The sequence below is a fragment of the Desmodus rotundus genome, chromosome 2, assembly GCF_022682495.2.
Source record: "Desmodus rotundus isolate HL8 chromosome 2, HLdesRot8A.1, whole genome shotgun sequence".
NCBI lineage: Eukaryota > Metazoa > Chordata > Mammalia > Chiroptera > Phyllostomidae > Desmodus > Desmodus rotundus.
In genome coordinates, this window is record NC_071388.1 from 153,504,703 (window position 1) to 153,526,257 (window position 21,555).

The 21,555-nt window shown below is 37.7% G+C and overlaps 1 protein-coding gene across 1 annotated transcript in view; it reads left to right on the forward strand.

Moving 5' to 3' along the window:
• The first annotated feature begins 250 nt into the window (after positions 1 to 250).
• The window catches only part of CSRNP3 (cysteine and serine rich nuclear protein 3), a 185,192-nt gene continuing 163,887 nt past the window's right edge, over positions 251 to 21,555 (forward strand). Inside the window, exon 1 of the mRNA XM_045187352.2 lies at positions 251 to 304. The gene's annotated coding sequence lies outside the window, so the exon portion shown is untranslated. The remainder of the gene's footprint in view (positions 305 to 21,555) is intronic.

Genomic DNA, 21,555 nt, shown 5'->3' on the forward strand with positions numbered 1-21,555 from the left:
GTTCACCTACAGATATTTTTCATAGTTAGGAGCTATTCTTTGAAATATCTTTCATCTCTTCATTCCTTTCTTCTCCACATTCCTTTTCTCCACTCCCTTTCTCTCTCCCAGCAGCGAGGGTTTGTCCTCCAAAAGAGCGGGGGTGGGAGGGACCAAGGGAGGGAAGCAGAGCAGGGAGCATGAGCCGGAGAATGCCAGGATCCGGCTTTTGTTATTGGTTGGCTGCCGCCTGATGGATGTAGAGGGAGGAGTGAAATCTTCAGTGTGATCCGACGGAGCCGAACTACAGAAACCATACTTACAGGTAAGGGCAAACAAGAAGAGAAAATTTTCTTTTTATTCAAAAGAGAATGCTTCTTAATTCCTACTGAGAGCGTTTTACGATTTGAAAATCATTCTGAAGACATTTCCCGAAAGTGTGTCCTTTTCGTTACTTGAGGAAGCTCTGCGAAAATGTTCTTTCTCCCTGCAAAACCCTGAGCTGATAAAAACACCACAGGCATGTCTTATCCTGGGTAACTTCCTAAGCAAGGGTTATTGAAGCAAAATTAACAGATGATTGAGTCGTCACGTGCTTTTCGGGGGTTTGTTTTTATAGAAGCTTATGTAGTTAGGAATCAAAAGAAGGATGAGGAGAGAGCTCAGTAAAATCCACAGGTCCTGGGAAAATGGAGCTTTCTCTAAATATACAGTATAAAATTTCGTGTGTGTCTTCTAATATTTACAAAACAGTAAATGGTTTGGGAAAATTTTTGCTGGTTGTAGAGCTTTTTAGCTCTAACTTAGAACGAGTGATTTATGTGTATTTATGCTCTTTTAACTTTCTCCTTTGATAAATCTTGGGCTATTGAGTAGCTGCATCAGTTTATTTAGTAAACATGTCTGTATTTATCAACATGCATGAGACTTTAAAAGCTCAGAAGCCTATTTGTGAAAGATTAAACATTGCCATAAAAATTGCATCTTAATAGGCCAGTTTCATCGCTAGTTTCATTTATCCACCAAATATATCTAGATAAGGATTCCATCACAGCATTTACATTGTTAGGAATATTTCTAGGCAATATATATATATTTTTGAAGCTCAAAAGTTAAGATTTACTTCACCAGTGGCTTAGTGGCTTATATCTGCTAATATCGTCTTTTTATCTTTTTTTTCTTTTTGCATGGGGAAAATAGGAGAGTTCTAAATATGTAGACTAAATGACACACAGTAAAGACATTAAAACCTAATTTTACTCCAAGTCATTTTATTCTATTCTTAATAAATAAATATGGGTCAATATTGGTATGATAACCTTTTGAAAACTGAGCTTCTTCTAAGAAAGATTATCACTGACATGGCACATTGGCAATTAATTAATACTTATTGATTATGATAACAAAATAACAGTCAGTGGTGTCACTGATTTGTTCATATATTTTTTAAATACAGTGCTTCTGAATGAATCACAAACTAGTAGGAATGAATATAAATAATTTTAAAGTTTTCTTGGGGGGGTCCTGATTTTGCTTTTTGTAATTGGAGAGATGGGTTTTGTCTTTAAATAGCAGACAAAACATAACATCCCTAACGATACTAAATACAGAGAATAATATGTTTCCGTACTTAAGTGCCATAGTGACCCAAGCATGTCCTCCTGCATGGCTCATTCTGAACTATCTCCACTCTTATGTCTGCATTTCACAACTCATAGTGTGCGGCCGAGATGTTGCCATTTTCTCATTATGGATTCTTTTCATCTTGGTTTTTAAAACAAAATGATGGTAGAAATTAATCCTCTCCTTAGACTGAAATTTAAGGTGATGTATAAGACCAGGTATTTACTGCCTGATATGTATTTGAGAAACTAAGTCAAGGCAGTTATGTTTTTTTGGAAATTATAAATTCTGAGTAAAGCTACCTCCAGGAATGAAGGGGAATTGATGAAAATTAGAGAGCAGAGTTCCACATGGTTTTAAATTATTCTGTTTCCTTGGAAACCAGCTGCTGCAGATGCATTTTGCTTTCTTTGGCTAAAAATATCATCCTTTTAATATTCGCTAAGGGAAAGGTTCTGAATAAAACCAGAGTGTATTGTTGCTGCTTTTTATAATTTCCTTAATGGTTCGCATATTTTGCATGAAATGAAGATAAACCCTTTCTCAATCAGCATATGCTATCATCCACTGGCAGACATATCTGCATAAGCCCTCCTCGAGCACTACCGTATTTTTACTGCAGGGGCTATGGGGAGGGGGTGTTGGGTGGGGGGGAGCCCGCGCTGGAGTGGAGGCATATTAGATTGAGAATTTTTTTAACTTAAATATCCAGGCCATGTTTCATTAATGCAGTCATTTATTTTTACCTCTTTAATCTAACTAATATGTAAAAAATTACACATTGCAACAACCTAAAAGCAGTTTAATATTATAGTTAAATATCACCTAGAACTATTTTATGTTATTAAGTCAATATATTTGAAATTTAATAGGAATTATTATAAATTTATATACATCTTTTTGTTTTATTAGAAGGCTTTGCTTTTTTGGAAATAAATATTTATTTTATGAAACTTTTCTTTAAAAGAAATAAAATTTACAACTATCATATTTTACCCTAGGCAATTTCTTATAACACTTTCATTGTGATTGCTTTTCTCTCATCTACTTGGTGAGGAGAGAAAATCATCATAAAACTGTTACACTTTTCCTATTTTATTGTAATTTAGATGAAATTTCTAAATCTATTTTCTCTTTTGCCAATTGTTTTTGACATACAATACTTTATTTTCATATAAACTTAGTTTCTTAGATTTCATCTTAGCAATGTAGCAAATAAAGTATCACATGCTTAAACCATGTTTTAATACATTTAGTATTTAGCCAATGCATTACATAAAGTTAGATAAATTTAGAATGTATGTCATATTTCAAAAAGAGTTAGGGTAATGGGGAGTATTTCATTTTTATCAATTAACATGAGCAAAGCACTTCAGTGGCAGCACTTTCAGCATAAACACAATAACATTAAAGAGCATGGTAACAACAAACTAGACTAGTAAATGGATTATGCAACCTGTGCAAATAACCCTTATTTCTGGCACAATAAAAATTATCCAGTGTATTTCCAGTCCCTGAAAATAATGCATTGCATGGTTTTACTCTCAACTGCAGATCATTTTTAAATAACATTTGTTAGTAGTGTCTCTTTACTGCTTTATGCTTCTTTATTTGTTAGATTCAAATTCATAGGTGAATTTACATGTGTCTCTTAAGTATCACAAAATGTATTCAGGAAAATGAAATTTAATAGCTTCCTCTGTAACATAGACAGACAACTTAGTATCTATAATGAAAATATGCTAGTTTGGCAAATAGCCCTACATTGCTGGAAATGGAAGGATGGGATTTAAAAGAAATAGAAAACATCCCTGCCTGGATAGCTCAGTTGGTTAGAGCATCATCCCTATACACCAAGGTTGTGGGTTTAATCTTCAGTCAGGGCCCATACAAGAATCAAGCAATGAATACATCAATAAAATGGAACAACAAACCTCTCTCCTCCCCTCTGTCTTTCTCCATCCCCCTCTTTCCTCCCCCCTCTAAAATCAATAAATAAAAAATTTTAAAAAAGAAATTATGCCAATGTGAGAAAACTTAGGTCAGGTCTCACAGTGTTCAAATTATGCTGTGTACTTTAGGTAATTCAAATGGAAAATCATGTTAACTAAAAAATAATTGATCAGAGGTTACTTTTGATGGAGTATATATTTAATTCTTAATAGTATAATATAGGGCTTATTTAGTATAGAAAGGCAGTTGGTTCAAAGGACCATTATTACTCTTTATTTACCACCTTGTAAATTAAGGACCAAGTAATGGCTTTAATTATCAAACTAATAATCACATTTGGATGTTTCACATATCTCCTTGAATCATTTGACAGATCATTGGATTTCTGTCAATTGTTTTGATCTCAGTTATAAGACACTAAATAGTTTGACCTGAAAATTGTTGAATGAACATGCTCTGAAAATACAGACTCAATTTAAGCTTTTGAAGCATTTAATTCAAGATAATGATGACCTTGATAAAGGTCAATACTAATTCTAAGGATCATACTTTAGCAAGAAAATCACTTGACATGAGATCAATGTGTCATTCACTTTAGTCTCATGGCTGAAAACAACACATTTCAGTATTTCTCCTGGCTCACCTGCACATTTGCAAAAATAGTATTTTATTTTTATTTTTATTTTTATCGTATTTTTCCATTACCATTTATTTCCCTTATACACCCCTCCCTCCTGCAATCACCACACTGTTGTCCATGTCCATGGGCCTTTTTCTTTTTTGTTCGATCCCTCTACCCCCTACCTCCACCCTCCACTAGCTGTCATCCTGCTCTCCATCTATGAGTCTGTCTCTGTTTTGCTTGTTATTTCAATTTGTTCATTAGATTCCACATATGAGTGAAGTCATATGGTATTTGTCTTTCTCCAACTGGCTTACTTCACTTAGCATAGCATTCTCCAGGTCCATCTATTCTGTCACAAAGGGTAAACTTTTCTTCTTTTTCATGGCAAAGTAGTATTCCATTGTGCAAATGTCCCGTCGTTGTTTTATCCACTCATCTACTGATGGACACTTGGGCTGCTCCATAACTTGGTGATTGTAAATAATGCTGCAATGAACAGAGAGGTGCTATGTTCTTTTGAATTAATGTTTCAGGTTTATTCAGATAAATTCCCAGAAGTGGGATCACTAGGTCAAAAGGCAGATCCATTTCAAATTTTTTGAGGTGTCTTCATACTGCTTTCCACAGTGGTTACAACAATCTGCATTCCCACCAACAGTGCAAAAGGGTTCCCTTTTCTCCACATCCTCACCAGGATTTGTTGTTGATTTATAGATGACAGCCATTCTGATAGGTGTGAGGTGATATCTCATTGTGGTTTTAATTTGCATTTAGGGACCTTGAGCATCTTTTCATATGTCTATAATGGCCATGTGTATGTCCTCCTTGGAGAAGTGTCTATTCAGGTCCTTTGCCCATGTTTTAATTGGATAATTTGGTTTTTTGGTGTTGATTTTTTAAGTTCTTTATAAATTTTGGCTATTAACCTCTTATCAAATGTATCAGCAAATGTATTCTCCCGTTCTGTGGGTTGTCTTTTTACTTTGTTGATGTTTTCCTTTGCTGTGCAAAAACTTTTTAGTTTGATGTACTTTCATTTGTTTATTTTTTCTATTGTCTCCCTTGCCTGAGGAGATATACCAGAAAAAAATATTGCTACAAGGAATGTATGAGATTTTTCTGCCTATGTTTTCTTCTACAACTTTCAGGTTTTGGGTCTAACAGGTAAGTCTTTTTAAAAAATATTTATTTATTTATTTTTAGAGAAAAGGGAAAGGAGGGAGAAAGAGGGGGAAAGAAACATCAATGTATGGTTGCCTCTCATGCACCCCCTACTGGGTACCTGGCCCACAACCTAGGCATGTGCCCTGAGTGGGAATCAAACCGGAGACCCTTTGGTTTGCAGGCTGGCACTCAATCCACTGAGCCACACCAGCCAGGGCTAACATGTAAGTCTTTAATCCATTTTGAATTTGTTCTTTTGTGTGGCATAAGAAAGTAATCTAATTTCATTTTTCCTGCATGTATCTGTTCAATTTTCCAAACCCATTTATTGAATAAGCTATCTTTGCTGTAATATATGTGCTTGTTTGATTTGTTGAATATCAATTGACTATATAGGTGTGGGTTTATTTCTGGGCACTGTTTTCTGTTCTATTGATCTATGTGTTTGGTTTTATGCCAGTGCCATGCTGTTTTGATTACTATCGCGCTATATTAGGTAGCATGATTCCTCCAACTTTGTTCTTCTTTCTTAAGATCACTGTTGCTGTAGTGGCCATTTGTGGTGTTTTTGTTTTTGAAATACTAGGTCTAGTTCTGTGATATATGTCATTGGTTTCTTCATAGGCATTGTATTGACTCCATAGATTACTTTGTGTAGTATGGACATTTTAATGATGTTAATTCTTCCTATCCATGAACATAGTATGTGCTTTCACTTAATTGTATCTTCCTTTTTTTTTTTGGTTTTTATTTTTTTTAAATATATTTATTGATTATGCTATTACAGTTGTCCCATTTCCCCCCCCTCACTCCACTCCATCCTGCCCACCCCCTCCCTCCCACATTGCCCCCCTATAGTTCATGTCCATGGGTCATACTTATAAGTTCTTTGGCTTCTATATTTCCTATACTATTCTTACCCTCCCCCTGTCTATTTTCTACCTACCATTTATGCTACTTATTCTCTGTACCTTTCCCCCCCTCTCCCCCTCCCACTCCCCTATGGACAACCCTCCATGTGATCTCCATCTCTATGGTTCTGTTCCTGTTCTAGTTGTTTGCCTAGTTTGCTCTTGTTTTTGTTTTAGGTGTGGTCGTTAATAACTGTGAGTTTGCTGTCATTTTTACTGTTCATATTTTTGATCTTCTTTTTCTTAGGTAACTCCCTTTAACATTTCATATAATAAGGGCTTGGTGATGATGAACTCCTTTAACTTGACCTTATCTGAGAAGCACTTTATCTTCCCTTCCATTCGAAATGATAGCTTTGCTGGATACAGTAATCTTGGATGTAGGTCCTTGAGTTTAATCTTGGGTAATGTAATTATGATGTGCCTTGGTGTGTTCCTCCTTGGGTCCAGCTTCTTTGGGACTCTGAGCTTCTTGGACTTCCTGGAAGTCTATTTCCTTTGCCAGATGAGGGAAGTTCTCCTTCATTATTTGTTCTAATAAGCTTTCAATTTTTTGTTGTTCCTCTTCTCCTTCTGGCACCCCTATAATTTGGATGTTGGAACATTAATTCGGATGTTGGAACATTTCAAGATGTCCTGGAGGTTCCTAAGCCTCTCCTCATTTTTCCAAATTCTTGTTTCTTCATTCTTTTCTGGTTGGATGTTTCTTTCTTCCTTCTGGTCCACACCGTTGATTTGAGTCCCAATTTCCTTCATATCACTATTGGTTCCCTGTACATTTTCCTTTGTTTCTCTTAGCATAGGCTTCATTTTTTCATCTGGTTTTCAAACAGATTCAACCAATTCTGTGAGCATCTTGATAACCAGTGTTTTGAACTGTGCATCCGATAGGTTGGCTATCTCTTCCCCGCTTAGTTGTATTTTTTCTGGAGCTTTGAAGTGTTCTGTCATTTGGGCCTTTTTTTTTTTTTTTTTTTTTTGTCTTGGTGCATCTGTTACTTAAAGGGGCGGAGCCTTAGGTGTTCACCAGGGTGGGGTAACACTGGTCACTGGGCTGTGACGCTGTATGTGGGGGAGGGGCCGAGAGGGAGCAATGGCACCTGCTTCACTCTCCTCCGGATTTCAATCCTTCACTCCCATACCCACAATCAAACTGGGCCGCTCTGGTGCTGGTTCCCGAGTGGGTGGGCTTGTGCATGCCCTAGGCCCCTGTGGGTCTCTCCAACGACCTCTCCTGTGAGGCTGGGAGTCTCTTCTGCTGCCGCCCCAACCCCCGCGGGCGTTTTCAATCAGAGGTCTGAGGCTTTATTTCCCAGAGCTGGAGCCCTGGGCTGCGCCATCTGCTTCGCTCCCCACCGGTTGTCCAGTTTATTTGTGCTCGAATGTGGGGCCACGGGGTGCTACCCGCAGCTCTGCCTGCCCCGTTCTCTGCCACTCTGAGTCCGGCCCTCTCGGTTTATCTGTGTGTGAATGTGGGGCCGCAGGGTCTGCTAGTAGTTGAACTGCCTGCCCGTTCATCCCACATTCCGCCAGTCTCAGTCCCGCCAGGGCCACTTGAGTCCTCTCCGCCCGGGTGCCCGTCTCCGCCCCTCCTACCGGTCTGGATGAATGTTTATTTTTTATTTCCTTGGTGTCGGACTTCCTTGCCGTTCGATTTTCTGTCAGTTCTGGTTGTACGAGGAGGCACAGTGTGTCTACCTACGCCGCCATCTTGGTTCTCTTAATTGTATCTTCTATTTGTTTCTTCAGTGTCTTATAATTTTCTGAGTGCAGATCTTTTACCTCCTTATTTAGGTTTATTCCTAGGTATTTTATTCTTTTTAAAGCAATTGTGAATATAATTGTTTTCTTAATTTCCCTTTTTGTCAGTTCCTTATTGGCATATAAAAATGCAACTGATTACTGGATATTAATTTTGTATTCTCCTACTTTGCTGAATTACTTTATCAGTTCTAGTAGTTTCTTGGTGGAATCTTGGTGGTTCTCTATGTACAGTATCATGTCATCTGCAAATAAGTCAGTTTGACTTCTTCCATTCCAATTTGGATGCCTTTTATTTTTTCTTCTTTTCTGATTGCTATGACTAGGACTTCCAGGACTATGTTGAATAAGAGAGGTGAAAGTGGTCATCCCTGTCTTATTCCTGATCTTCAGTGGAACACTTGTAGTTTTTGCCCATTGGTATGATGCTGGCAGTGGGTTTGTCATATATGGTCTTTATTATGTTTAGGTGTGTTCCCTCTATTCCCACTTTGCTGAGAGTTTTTGTCATAAGTGGGTGCTAGATTTTTGTTAAATGCTTTTCTGCATCTATTGATATGATCATGTGGTTTTTATCCTTCATTTTGTTTATGTTGTGTATCACATTTACTGGTTTGTGAACATTGTACTGACCTTGCCTTCCTGGAATAAATCCCACTTGATCATAGTATATGATCTTGATGCATTACTGTATTTGGTTTGCTAATATTTTGTTGAGGATTTTAGCATCTATGTTCATCAGAGATATTGGCCTATAATTTTCTTTTTTTGTAGTGTTTTTATCTGTTTTTGCAATTAGGATAATGCTGGCCTTGTAAAATGAGCTTAGGAGCCTTCCCTCCTCTTGAACTTTTTGAAATAGTGTGAGAAGGAAAGGTGTTAGTTCTCAGAATGTTAAAATTCACCTGTGAAGCCATTTGGTCCAGGATTTTTGTTTGTTGGGAGTTTTTTTGATTACTGCTTCAATTTTACTAAGTAATCTGTCTATTCAGATTCTCTGATTTGTTTCAGATTTAGTTTTGGAAGATGCTGTGTTTCTAGGTATTTATCTATTTCATCCAGGTTGACCTGTTTGTTGGCATATAATCAGCAAAAACAAAGGAATGTAAGAATTTTCTTACAATCCTTTGTGTTTCTTTGGTGTCAGTTGTTATTTCTCCTTCTTCATTTCTGATGTTATTGATTTGGGTCTTCTCTCTTTTTCTTGATGAGCTGGTTAAAGCTTTGTCAATCTTGTTTATCTTTTCAAGAAACCAGTTCTTGGATTTATTGATCTTTTTAGTAATTTTTTAGACTATTTCATTTATTTCTGCTCTGATCTTTTTTATTTCCTTCCTTCTACTCACATTGGCTTAATTTGTTGTTCTTTTTCAAGTTCCTTTAAGTATAAAGTTAGATTGTTTATTTGAGCTTTTTCTTGTTTTTTGAGATAGGCCTGTAATGCTTTGAATTTCCCTCTTAAGATTGCTTTCCCTGTGTCCTGTGGATTTTGGATTGTTATGTCCTCATTTTCATTTGTTTCAATGTATCTTTTGATTTCTTCCCTGATCTTGTTGTTGACCCATTCATTAGTTAATAACTTGTTATTTAGCTTCCATGTCTTTGTGTATTTTTCAGTGTTCTTCTTATGATTTATTTCTAGTTTCATAGCTCTGTGGAGAGAGAAGATGCTTGATATGATTTCAATCTTCCTAAATTTATTGAGGTTTGTTTTGCACCCAATACATGATCTATCTTAGGAAATGTTCCATGTGCACTTGAAAAGAATGTATATTCTGCTGCTGTGGGTTGAAATGCTCTGTAGATATCAATGAAATACATTGATCTAAAGTGTCATTTAAGGCCACTGTATCCTTGTTAACTTTCTGTCTGGAAGATCTATCCATGGAAGTCAATAGGGTGTTAAAAATCACCTACTATGACTTTATTTATGTCTATCAAGTTTGCTTTACATATGTAAGCACTCCCATTTGAATACATAAATGTTTACTAATGTTACATCTTCTTGTTGGATTGTTCCATATATCATTATGTAGTGTCCTTCTTTGTCTTTAACTATAGACTTGGTTTTAAAGTCTATTATGTTGGATATAAGTACTGCTACACCAGCTTTTTTTCCCCTTTCCATTTGCATGAAATATCTTTTTCCATCCCTTTACTTTAATTCTGTGTGTATCTTTTGTTCTGAGATGGGTCTCTTGAAAACAGCATATATATGGGTCTTGGTTTCTTTTTTAAAGAAATATTTTTAATTATTTATTTTTAGAGAAAAGGGAAGGGAGAGAGAAAGAGAGGAAGAGAAACATCGATGTGGGAGAGAAACATCAATTGGTTCCCTTCACATTCTCCGAACTGGGGACCTGGCCCACAACCCTGGCACATGCACTGACCAGGAATCAAACTGGCAACCTTTTGGTTCACAGGTTGGCACTCAACCAAATGAGCCACACTAGTCAGGGCAGGGGCTTATTTTCTTATCTATTTAGCTACCTATGTATTTTGATTGGTGCATTTAAGCCATTTACATCTAAAGTGACTATTAATAGATATATATTTACTACCATTTTTTAAATTATCTTTTTCTTTTTCTTCTTATAGCAATTCATTTAACATTTGTTGTTGTACTCATTTGGTGTAAAAAACTGTTTTAGAATTTTTTTTTGTCTGGGAAGCTTATTATTTCCCCTTCAATTTTAAATGATAGCCTTGCTGTATAAAGTAGCTTTGATTGTAAGTCCTTGCTTTTAATCACCTTGAAAATGTCACACCAATCCCTTCTGTTCTGAAATGTTGCTGCTGAGAAATTAGATGACAGTCTAATGGGAGATTCCTTGTAGGTAACTAACTGCTTTCCTCTTGCAGCTATTAAGATTCTTTCATTGTCTTTAAGTTTTGTCATTTTGATTTTGATGTGTCTTGTGTAGGCCTCTTTGGGTCCAACTTGTTTGGGACTCTCTGAGCTTCCTGGACTTGTGTGTGCTTTTGCTTCACCAGGTTAGGGAAGTTTTCCATCATTATTTTTTCAAATAGGTTCTCAATCTCTTGCTCACTCTCTTCTCCTTCTGGTATTCCCGTAATGAAGATATTGTTATGCTTCTGTTGTCCCAAAGGTTTCTCATGCTCCCCTTATATTTTTAAATTCTTTTTACTTTTTACTGCTCTGCTTAGGTGTTTTTTTGTACTTTTGTCTTCCAAATCCCTGATTCAATCTTCTGCTTCATCTAACTTACTGTTTATTCTTTCCTGTGTTTTATTTGTTTTGGATATTGCATTCCTTATTTCTGACTGTCCTTTTTTATGGTTTCTATGTCTTTTTTGATGCAGTTGAGTATTATTTTAAACATTACTCTAAACTCTATGTTAGATAAATTGTTCTCTTCCATTTCATTTAGTTCATTTGGGACCTGTTTCTTTGTCTTCCCACTTTGGCTCCCTTTTTTGTCTTTGATTCTATGTATTAGGTAGATCTGCAAAGACTTTGGTGCTGACCTATATCTCTCTGATGCTGTCACAATCCACAGCTTGTGTTCCCTCTGCTGTGCCTGGGGTGTGCAGACAGAACCAAGCTGCACACCAAGGCTGGCTTTTACTAGCATTGGGCCCAGGGTAGGGTTTACTAAAGTCTCAGAGCTCCCAGAGATATGATTTTGCCTGTAGGCTTTCTATTAGGTTTTGTCTCTAAAATATTATCCAGCTTTATACTTTTTCAGCTCAGCTTAAGCTCCAAAGGGTGTGTGGTGAGAAGGATTCTTGCAAGTAAGACTGTTGCTTCCCTCACCAGCCTGATTCCACATGGAAGGGTAGTGCTCTGCTGAGAAAGATGGCCACTGCTGTATGGGGAATAGCTGAGCACAGGGATCCTGGCAGCTGACCCTTCAGCTCTCTCTCCAGCCTCACTTTGTATTCCTCAGCAGCCCCACTCTAGCTCCACAGGGTGCGACAAGAGGGATTCCTATTTGTGGGACTATTGCTTTCCCTCAGGCTGGTGTTGCATGAAGAGTAGTGCTCTGCCTGAGAAATATGGCTTCTGCAGTGTGGGAAATAACTCTGCACAGGGATCTTGGAAGCTGTTCCTTCAGCTCTGTCTGCAGAGCCACCAACCTCAGACTCTACTCATGTGGTTCCAGTTTGTTCTGCCTTCCCTCTGCCAGAACCCAGGGCAAATGGCTGCAAAGGAATTTTAGTGCACTGTCCCTTTCTGAGGCTCTCTGCATCTCTAGGTGTCTCTCCCTGGTGGAGAGAAACCCCTCTGCTTTTCACAGATGTTATTTGGGTTTCTTTCCTGGTTCTGGTGCTCTGTGTTGGGAAGCCCAGCCTGGGGTTTAGACCCCATGCTTCTCAGGGGGAGCCCCACTGGCTGCTGAAATATCTATCTGGTACTTCAGCTACCACCCATGGGAGCCCCGCCAGCCCTCTCACACCTCTGTGCTCCCTACCATTCTCGTTGTGGTGAAGTGGTTTCTTCCATAAGTACTTGGTTTTAAGGCTTCTCTCCAGCTAGTGTTAAGCTGGTTATTCTGGATGATTTTTCTCTAACTTAGTTGAAATTCCAGTTTGGTCCTGGAAGGAGGTTAGTGTAGCCTCCACCTTCTCTGCTGCCATCTTTGATCCCCCATACTATTTTAAACAAAAACACAACCACCAAGTAAAAGTAGTTCTTATGTAATTTTTTATATTTTTAAATAATTTTGCCTATGAAGTTATATAGCATATACTCACTTAATTTTCATTAATTACTTTTGAATATTTTAGTTTTTCATTGCTCTAGGAATATGGGAGTGGCCTGTAGAGATAATTCCATCCTGGATTGCTCATTTTCCTATAAAAAAAATAAGACACTGGAAAGGATAGTTCCATGGTGATTTTTTTCACTGGGAAACTGGATCATTTGCTAAGGCCAAATAACAGCCAAATACTATGTGCTTGTATTAAATATTTGGATATAATGCATTAAGTACTGAATGAAAGCAGAGTTTAGGAGGACTTTGAAAAGTGAAAAAAACTTGGTGTGGTCAGATGATTCCCAATGCATAACAGCACAGGAATTTTAGAGTTGCACAGAACTCCCCACTTTAGGTCCGCCTTGGTATTTTGTGAGCGTGATTGCTTTGACTTACTGTCACAGAGCCCTTGATTTTTTGTGAGTTTGCTGTCATGCTCAAAAATGCATTTTAGTTTTGTTTTCTAGTAAACATTCATATAGTTAGTTGTTGTCATGTTGTAGATATATCACATTACATTTAATAAATGACACAAAAAATTTCCTAAACAGGACTCCTGAATGTATTTACAACGATTTTCATTTCCTTTTCTATCCCACTTAGGCTGGCCACAGAAAATCAATATTTATCATCCATTCTTACCCAGGCAATATTGGTTATAATGCTGTCAGATTATTGAAACAGAATGATGCTGGGAAAGGTTTTCAAAAGTTATTTTTTAAAAAACTCTTGCTTTGCTTTCTCATAATTCCTTTCTTGTAATTCACTAAAATCATAATTAAAATTTTATATTATTTGGCCACTATGATATCTGAATCAGTAAGAGGCTGCAGTGGACTCTCTCATGCTGGACAATAAAGCCCCCTAGGGCTGAGTGTCAAATGACTAATTCTGAGCTTGGAGATTCCATTATAAGCTTATATATTCATAGATCTTCACACACCTTATTGGCAGGGCCAATGAGAGCAGTCTCAGAGCCACCTAAGACCTGTTCTCGGCCCCCTGCCATGGCTTTTTTATGTGGTCATTACGGTCACTATCTTGACCTCTTTCTACAATCTTTTATTCAACTATCTCAATTATAATTCTCAGTAGCAAGGGGTTTCTTTTTCTGTGTATCAACAACAGCTAATGTAATACCTGATACATATCATGTGCCCCCTAAATCATTTTGCTGATTGAATACATACGTGAATAATTTTGTCAGATAATTATCTTACCCTTTTCTTTTATCCACCAAATGATAGACACTCATTACATTCTAAGGTAGGCCCTTCCTTTCATGTGCTTCCATGTTAATGCTCTTTAATGTGATGACTTCCATGTCACATAAATGTGATTAAGCCATGTCAAACTTTGTATTGCAGGCTTTTTATTGTGTGAACTCCATTTGAGGTCTCCTGCATTACCAGGAACTTCATCTATATGCATGTCCCATTTCATGATTCTGCACTGTGCTGTTCTGTAATATCACTATTCTGCTTCTGATACACACACACACACACACAGGACATCATACACTATTACATCAATGGATGAATTGTAAATAAATAATAATTTTATATTAACTTGTAATAAAATGTTAAATAATGTTTGTGTAAGAAAATATAGTAATATGTCTTATACCAGCCTATGAGCGCTGTCATGCATGTAGTCATTCAGTGAATCACCACAACATTTGATTGAAGTTAAAATTTTTCAGCAAGATTGTTGTTCTGCACTGGATCCACTTTCTGCCATCTATATTGTTTTCTGGTAAATAATTTCAAGCCATAATGCTTAGCAAGTGTAAATGCTGAATCAGGTACAAAGAAACCAAGGGTGCATGGTTTCAGAATTAATATAGCTGTTTTACTGGAGTTTAATATGGCAGAAGGTAAAGGTAAGCAGATAATATGGGACTGGAGGAAGTTCCTACCACAGCCAGGTAGAACTGACAAAAAAGTGGATGTTCTGACCCGATGTGATAACTGAGTGTCTGAAGATAGAGTGAGTGCTTATATTCCAAAAATGTGTTCAGTTCATTTATATGGGAAGGATGATTTAGTCACAGAGTCAGCAAGTCTGTTTCTAAAAATGCATTCTCTGAGGTAATGGGGTCTTGTAACTTGGCTTACCTATTAGTTCTTTAAGTAGTGCAGCATAATGATGGATGGGATGTGTAATGGACTTTGCAGTCATACAGATTGTAGTTCAGCTCCCAGACATGGCATCTACTGCCTGTGTAAATTTGGACAAGCTATTTAAACTATCTGAGCCAGTTTCCCTTTCTATAAAATTCAGCTATCTGCCTGTGTGATAGTGTAAGGATTGAAAGGTCTATGTGGAACATTTTTCACCACAGAATTTGGGACATAGGAAATGTGCGCAAGTTTAGTTGTTATTTCCAGTCATTCTTTTTGCTTATAAGTCAAGAATGGGAGGAGCAAAATAATCCCGAGGGTTTTTTTTTTTAAGATTTAATTAATTAATTTATTTTTAGAAGGAGGGGATGGGAGGGAGAAAGAGAAGGAGAAAAACATCAATGTGTTGTTGTTTCCCAATGTGTGGGACCTGGCCCACAACTCAGGCATGTGCCCTGAATGGGAATTGAATGGTGCCCTGAATGGTGACCCGTTTGTTCACAGGCCCACACTCAATCCACTGAGCTACACCAGCCAGGGCTAATCCCCAGGGGTTTTAATAGCTTCCTAAATATTACTTCTCATTAGGGAATTACAAAAAAATAAAAACAAAAATTCTTCTGTATTGGCTAGTTTTTCTATTTTCCACATTTCTATAATTAAATCATTGGTCATCACCTGGTTGAGTTAGCATTATATAAGACTGTAGAATTATGAAAACCATTCTAGCAGTGAGACAATCATCAAGGGTCAAGGAAGAGTGTGATGATTAAAAGTATGCTGATCAAATGTCAAAATGCCCGGGTTTGAATGCTGCCTGTAGTTTACCTCTATGACCTTGTCCTCATTATCTAACTTCTCTGTTAGTCAGTTTTTTATCTGAAAACGGCATTAATAATAGTGCCTACTTCATGCCCTGGCTGGTGTGGCTCAGTGGATTGAGCACTGGCCTGTGAACGATAGGGTTGCTGTTTCAATTCCCAGTCAGGGCACATGCCTGGGTTGCAGGCCCAGTCCTCAGTAGGGGGCACATGAGAGGCAACCACACATTGATGTTTTTCTCCCTCTCCTTCTCTCTCCCTTCCTCTCTGTTTAAAATTAAAAATAAATGAAATCTTAAAAAAAATAATGCCTGCTTCAGATGGGCATGATGAAGATTAAATGAGTTGATATATGTTATATTAGTTTTCTATTGCTATGTAACAAATTACCACAAACTTAACAGCTTAAAACAATGCCCACTTACCAGTGTATAGTACTGTAAGTGCGAAGTCCTGCACAGTGTGGCTAAGTCCTTTGCTCCGGGTTTCACAGGGCTGAAATCAGGATCAGCTCAACTGAATTTTTGTCTGGTCATTCTGGGGAGAAAGCTATCGTACACCCAAGTTCTTGTTGACAGAATTCAATTCCTTGTGGTCATAGCACTGAGGTCCCCATTCTCTCCTGGCTGCAGCTGGAACCTCTCACAGCTCCTAGAGGCCACACACATTGCTTGTCATGTGGCCCCTTCTGTCTTCAAAGGCAGCCACAGAGTCTCTTTTGCACCAAATCCTTCTTACTCTTAATATCTGACCCCTGCATTTAAAGTTCATGTGATTAAGTCAGACCCACCTGGATACTCTACCTGATCATTGATTTGGGACCCTAATTACATATTAAAATTTCCTTTGCCATATAAGGTACACATAATCACAGGAGCAAAATTTTACCATGTATGTAATCCTGGGATTATTTTTAAAAATGTACACCAGAGGGTGGGGAATCTTGTATTTCACCTTAGAATCCATCCTAATATTGTACCTATGCAAAATGCTAGAAAGTGCCTGGCACAAAGTAAGCACTATACGTGTGTTAGCTCTTAACGAGTATCGAAAACATTCACAGAAATGTTTAAAATAGCAGTGTCACAGTGATGGCAAGTTGATGATAAAGTGGTATCCCAGTGCACAATTAAAGATACGAATTGGTAGAGACTTTCTGCCAGGTTATTTGACAATGTGTATTGAAAATCCAATAATTCCACTTTTAGGAATTCATCCTAAAGATATAATCAGAATTATTCACAAAGACATGAAAGAAAATGTTAATTATATGGTGATTTATAATAGTTTTAAAAACCCAATCTCCTTTAGAATTTCAGTTGATATTATGGCCTGGCTATTCAATGAAATGCTATGTAGTCTTAAGCACAAAAACGAAAACCAAATAAAACAAAAACATGTGCTTTTGGAAATTATTGAATGAGAAGGGAATGTGCTCATGTAATAAGTGGAAAAAGCATAGGTTACAAAATTGCATCTATAGTGTTAATCAATTCACACTCTTTGGAGTGGGAGGTGGCCTTCTGGCAAGACATGATCACTTGGAAACACAGCCTGATAAATCTCCTCAGATTGCTGTAGGTAAAATTATCTTCTAGAGACTCCTTAGGAGCCTAGCATCCACATGGAGTTGTAGGGGGATTTTAGCAAGACAGGGTGACTTGACTAGGTCACGCTGACACTGGTCATGCCTATTCAAGCAGGGCATCCTCAAAAGAAGACTTTGTATCATCTCCCCTAATTTTCTGTGCTATTACCATCCATTCAATGCCTCAGGGTGCACATGGTGGTCTGGTGTCTCACTCCTAATTTATAACCCTCTTTTATGTAAACTGGCTAAGTTATACTCTCAGCCAAGATTTTAGAGAATTGCTCTTGTTTTGTTTTAGCTATAATGCAAGGCATCTGGAATTCACAATAGGTACCAATGATGAATGGAGAAGTTAACAATTATTAAGAAAGCACCCACAGTGCATATTCTAACACTATAAAACAGCCACTGTCAATCCCATTTTACAGGTGAAAAAATGTTGGCCCAGAGAAATTAACTAACTTGCTGAAAAACTATTTAGGAAATGGTGAAACCAGGTTTTCAAGCAATTGGCTTCACCCTCTTCACAATTCCAGTGATTGCTAGAGGTTCCTGGGACTCTATATGTTTAAAAATCTCCCTAGGAAATTTTAACAATGAGGCCAGTCTAAGTCCTACTGCAGTACACATCCCCGCTTTCCTGTACCTGAAGTCAAATGAGTGGTAAATATGCAGACTGCTTTTTCTCTCCTAAGCCAGATCACTAAGCCAAAATCAATGCCATATCTCTCAAGTTACCAAATTGTCCATTTTTCCTTTGGAGATTTCCCTCTATCCCTATGTGACTCTCCCATGTCCTACTTTCCCCTCCAAGTTCCCAGTACCATTCAATCTACTTTCACTTTTATTCACCTTCATTCTGCATCCATCTCTGGCTTCAATAATCTGCCCCCACTCTTGTTCTAATGTTTACCTACTAACATCTGGTTCTCAGAGGAATCATTAGATACAGGATTAGTAATAATACAGTATTCTCATTAGATAGATTAAGAAAATCTAAGAAGGCTCCCCTTTTTTTTTCTGGACCTGGGAAACACAGAACTCTATTAAGTGATCCTGAAATAGAATTCTAAGACTTTTGACTTCTAACAAATACACAACAGATATTGTAATCTCAGATGCCAGAAAATATAAATGTCATATGTACTTCCCTCTGTTTGCTAATTGTTTCTTCCAGCCATGTACTCTGCAAACAGCATTCTGTGTTATAGGGTGACTCTTAATATTGCTCAGGATTGCTTTCACTTGATATGCAGATGGGACAACCTCAATCAAGGGCAGTGAGAGAAACTGTTTTTTCCCTTATTTGCTCTCCTTTCTCACCTACTACTGTAGATATCTGAATAAAGGTAGCAACTTAATCTCTCACAATTTAGCTTCTCCTGCATGATCTCACTGTCTGTTGCCAGGGAAATAACTGTAACATTGCAATTTTAGCACTACAACCAGAGTACACTGCAGTGGGATCAGACTGGCAAAAACAAAGCAACATGAGTCTCTCTTTTGACAAGTGTCTGTTATGCTTTGGGATTTTTCCCCACCTTTTTCTTTGTGTTTACTTCAATATCTAATCATACAGTTTGTTCTCTCCTTAATGACTTATTACAGTATTCTTCAAGGCCATCAGAAACTAAAAGCATAAATGTGAGCAAATTCACGCACAAATTATTAACATGAATTTCTTAACAGTTAAGGAATAAATCTAAATAGTTTCCTATAACTAATAAACATAAGGTATATCAACATTTTTTAAAACCATCAAGAGTTCTCAGTCTTTACAAGTAAATCATCTAAAACTAGCTGAAATCACTTGAAAATACGAGTTTCTTCAACTAAACAATGATCACATTATGTCACCAAGTGACTATACCAAGTTGGAGACTATCTGGCTTTCGAACAGCGATAGTCCAGAATCAGAGTCCTATAATCCTGGCAACAGCAGACAGCGGTTGTGGGTTTGACTTTTTAAAAATCTTGAATAAGTAACTTTAGGAATAATGGTGGGTAAAATAGTTATTAAATCTTTGCCTCCATTTTCCCACAACTAAGTAAATCCTTGATAGTGGTTACTATCCATATATTCCCTTTTATCTACCAAATTACAAATATATCCTTTTAGAATGATAAAGAAAAGCTTACTTTTTCATTGTTAATTTTATTTGCAAGGCAGTAGCACAGAGTGGTACAATGTATCTGAACTGGTTCTAGTTGAAACCCGGTTTTGAGAGCTTCCGCTGTCCAGGGTAATTGGTAAATCTAGAGACAGGTGGTTCTAGGTGAAATTAAATAACCACATGGCTGTGGGAAGCACTTTGACCTTCCATCTCCTTCTAAATTCTTTCTAAATTCTTTCCCCTAAAACAACAACAACAACAACCCAAGCAAGCAAACAAAAAACTAGGGACCTCTCCAGCTATCTGACTCATCAGGTTTTCTAACTTGAACTGCTCATCTGAGCCACTAAGTTCTAAGAATCTTTCTTAATTCTGAATCGTTTCATTCTCCTCTCAAAGCTACCTTTCCCTTTCCCATAGCCCCTCTGTTTTCTTATGAAATGACAGGATAATGAGGCTCCTTTAAAGGAATAAACCAGGTCTGTCACTCTCCTACATAAGCCCCATAGTGTGGCCTTCTCTCACTAGAGCACTCAAAGTCTTCACAAGCTCCACACAATATGGCCCAATACCTGTCTAACCTCATCGCCGACTGTGCCCAGCCCAGGGCCTTGGCACACACCCCCAGGTGTCAAAATTGCTAACTCCCCCCACCCCGACCCCTCCATGTCTTTATGCTACTTTCTTACTGAGACATTAGCTCATCAATCAATTAAAAGCAGAATGTTCTCTATCAGCCAAACGTCGTCACTGTACAATGTAATTGCTTACTTTTCTCCATAACATTGATCTCTATATGGCATGTTATATATTTAATTTACTTACCTGTTTATTATTTGTTTATGCCTTCACCCACCAATACCTAGTATATGAGCACCATTAAAGGAAGGGTTTTTTTTCTTCTGTGTTATTATTTTATTCCCCAGTACCTAAAATAGTCACTGATACATGAAAGCTCAATAGATGTTTACTGAATAGATAATAAATGGCTCTTAAACAAAAGGCTTCAGACAAGCAAATCTCTTTTCTGTTGAAGGCATAAGTGACTGGATGACATTTTTCAACAATCTGAACTGAGACGTAGTAAAGAACAAGTCAGTTGGCGATCAGAGTTGAGACGTTCAGGATATGTTGAGGTAGAGGCAGGTCTGTCAGAATCTAAAACCATATGCCAGCTGGGGATAGGGGGAAGCAAAAGTACAGAAACAGAAGGAGCCAGTCAGTGGAAGGACCCAGAATAAATATGTTCCAAGGAAAAGTAGCTACCAAAATTGAAGGAGACTATGCGGTCAGTGAGGGGCATAAGAAAAATGGCCGGTCCCAAGGCTGCTGCTACTTTTTAAAGAAAGTCTCTCTAGTTAGACTTGTTTTGTACTACCAGGAGGGCACAGCTAGGACTACCATACTGGAATTTGGTGGCTTATGTTGCTGTCTCTTCTTGCCAGCATGTGTTGTGCAGGTATCCTCTGTAAAATAAGTTTGTTCTCCCAACTGAAGTATCTCTAAAAGGTGTTTCAGGGTTGTATTGGGCTAATGGACTGTTTTGAATCCTTACTCTATTATCCCTTCCAAGTTACAGATCTGAACCATTCTTTGTCTATCCTTTACAGCCAGTCCAAGTTGAGCTTTAAATAGAACAGACTGACAACTGTCAAAGGGGAGTAGGGTTGCAGGTCTGAGTGAAAAAGGTGAAGGGATTAAGCAAAAACAAAAACAAAAAAACAAAAAACCCCTCATAGACACAGACAATAGCATAGTGATGACCAGAGGGAAAGAGGGAAGGGGGGAGGTAGAAGAGGGTAAAGGGGGAATAAATGGTGACAGAAGGAGACCTGACTTGGGGTGGTGAGCACACAGTACAATATACAGATGATGTGTTACAAAATTGTACAACAATGTCACCCCAATAAAGTCAATACAAAGAAAGAAATTAAAATAATAAATTATAATGTAATCTAAAAATTGCTCCTTTAATTTTATAAACAAAATTTGTAATGGAGAGGAAGACAGTGAATGTGAAACCTGAGGATGTAAAGACTGCTTCTGCATGTGAGTGGGGCATTGGTCAGATTTTACAGGAGATCAAGTTGGAAAAGCCTGGAGCAGGAGCGACCAGGACTTGGTTCTCCCTTTGGTCTCCCTTTGGTCTCCCTTTGGTCTAGGCATGCA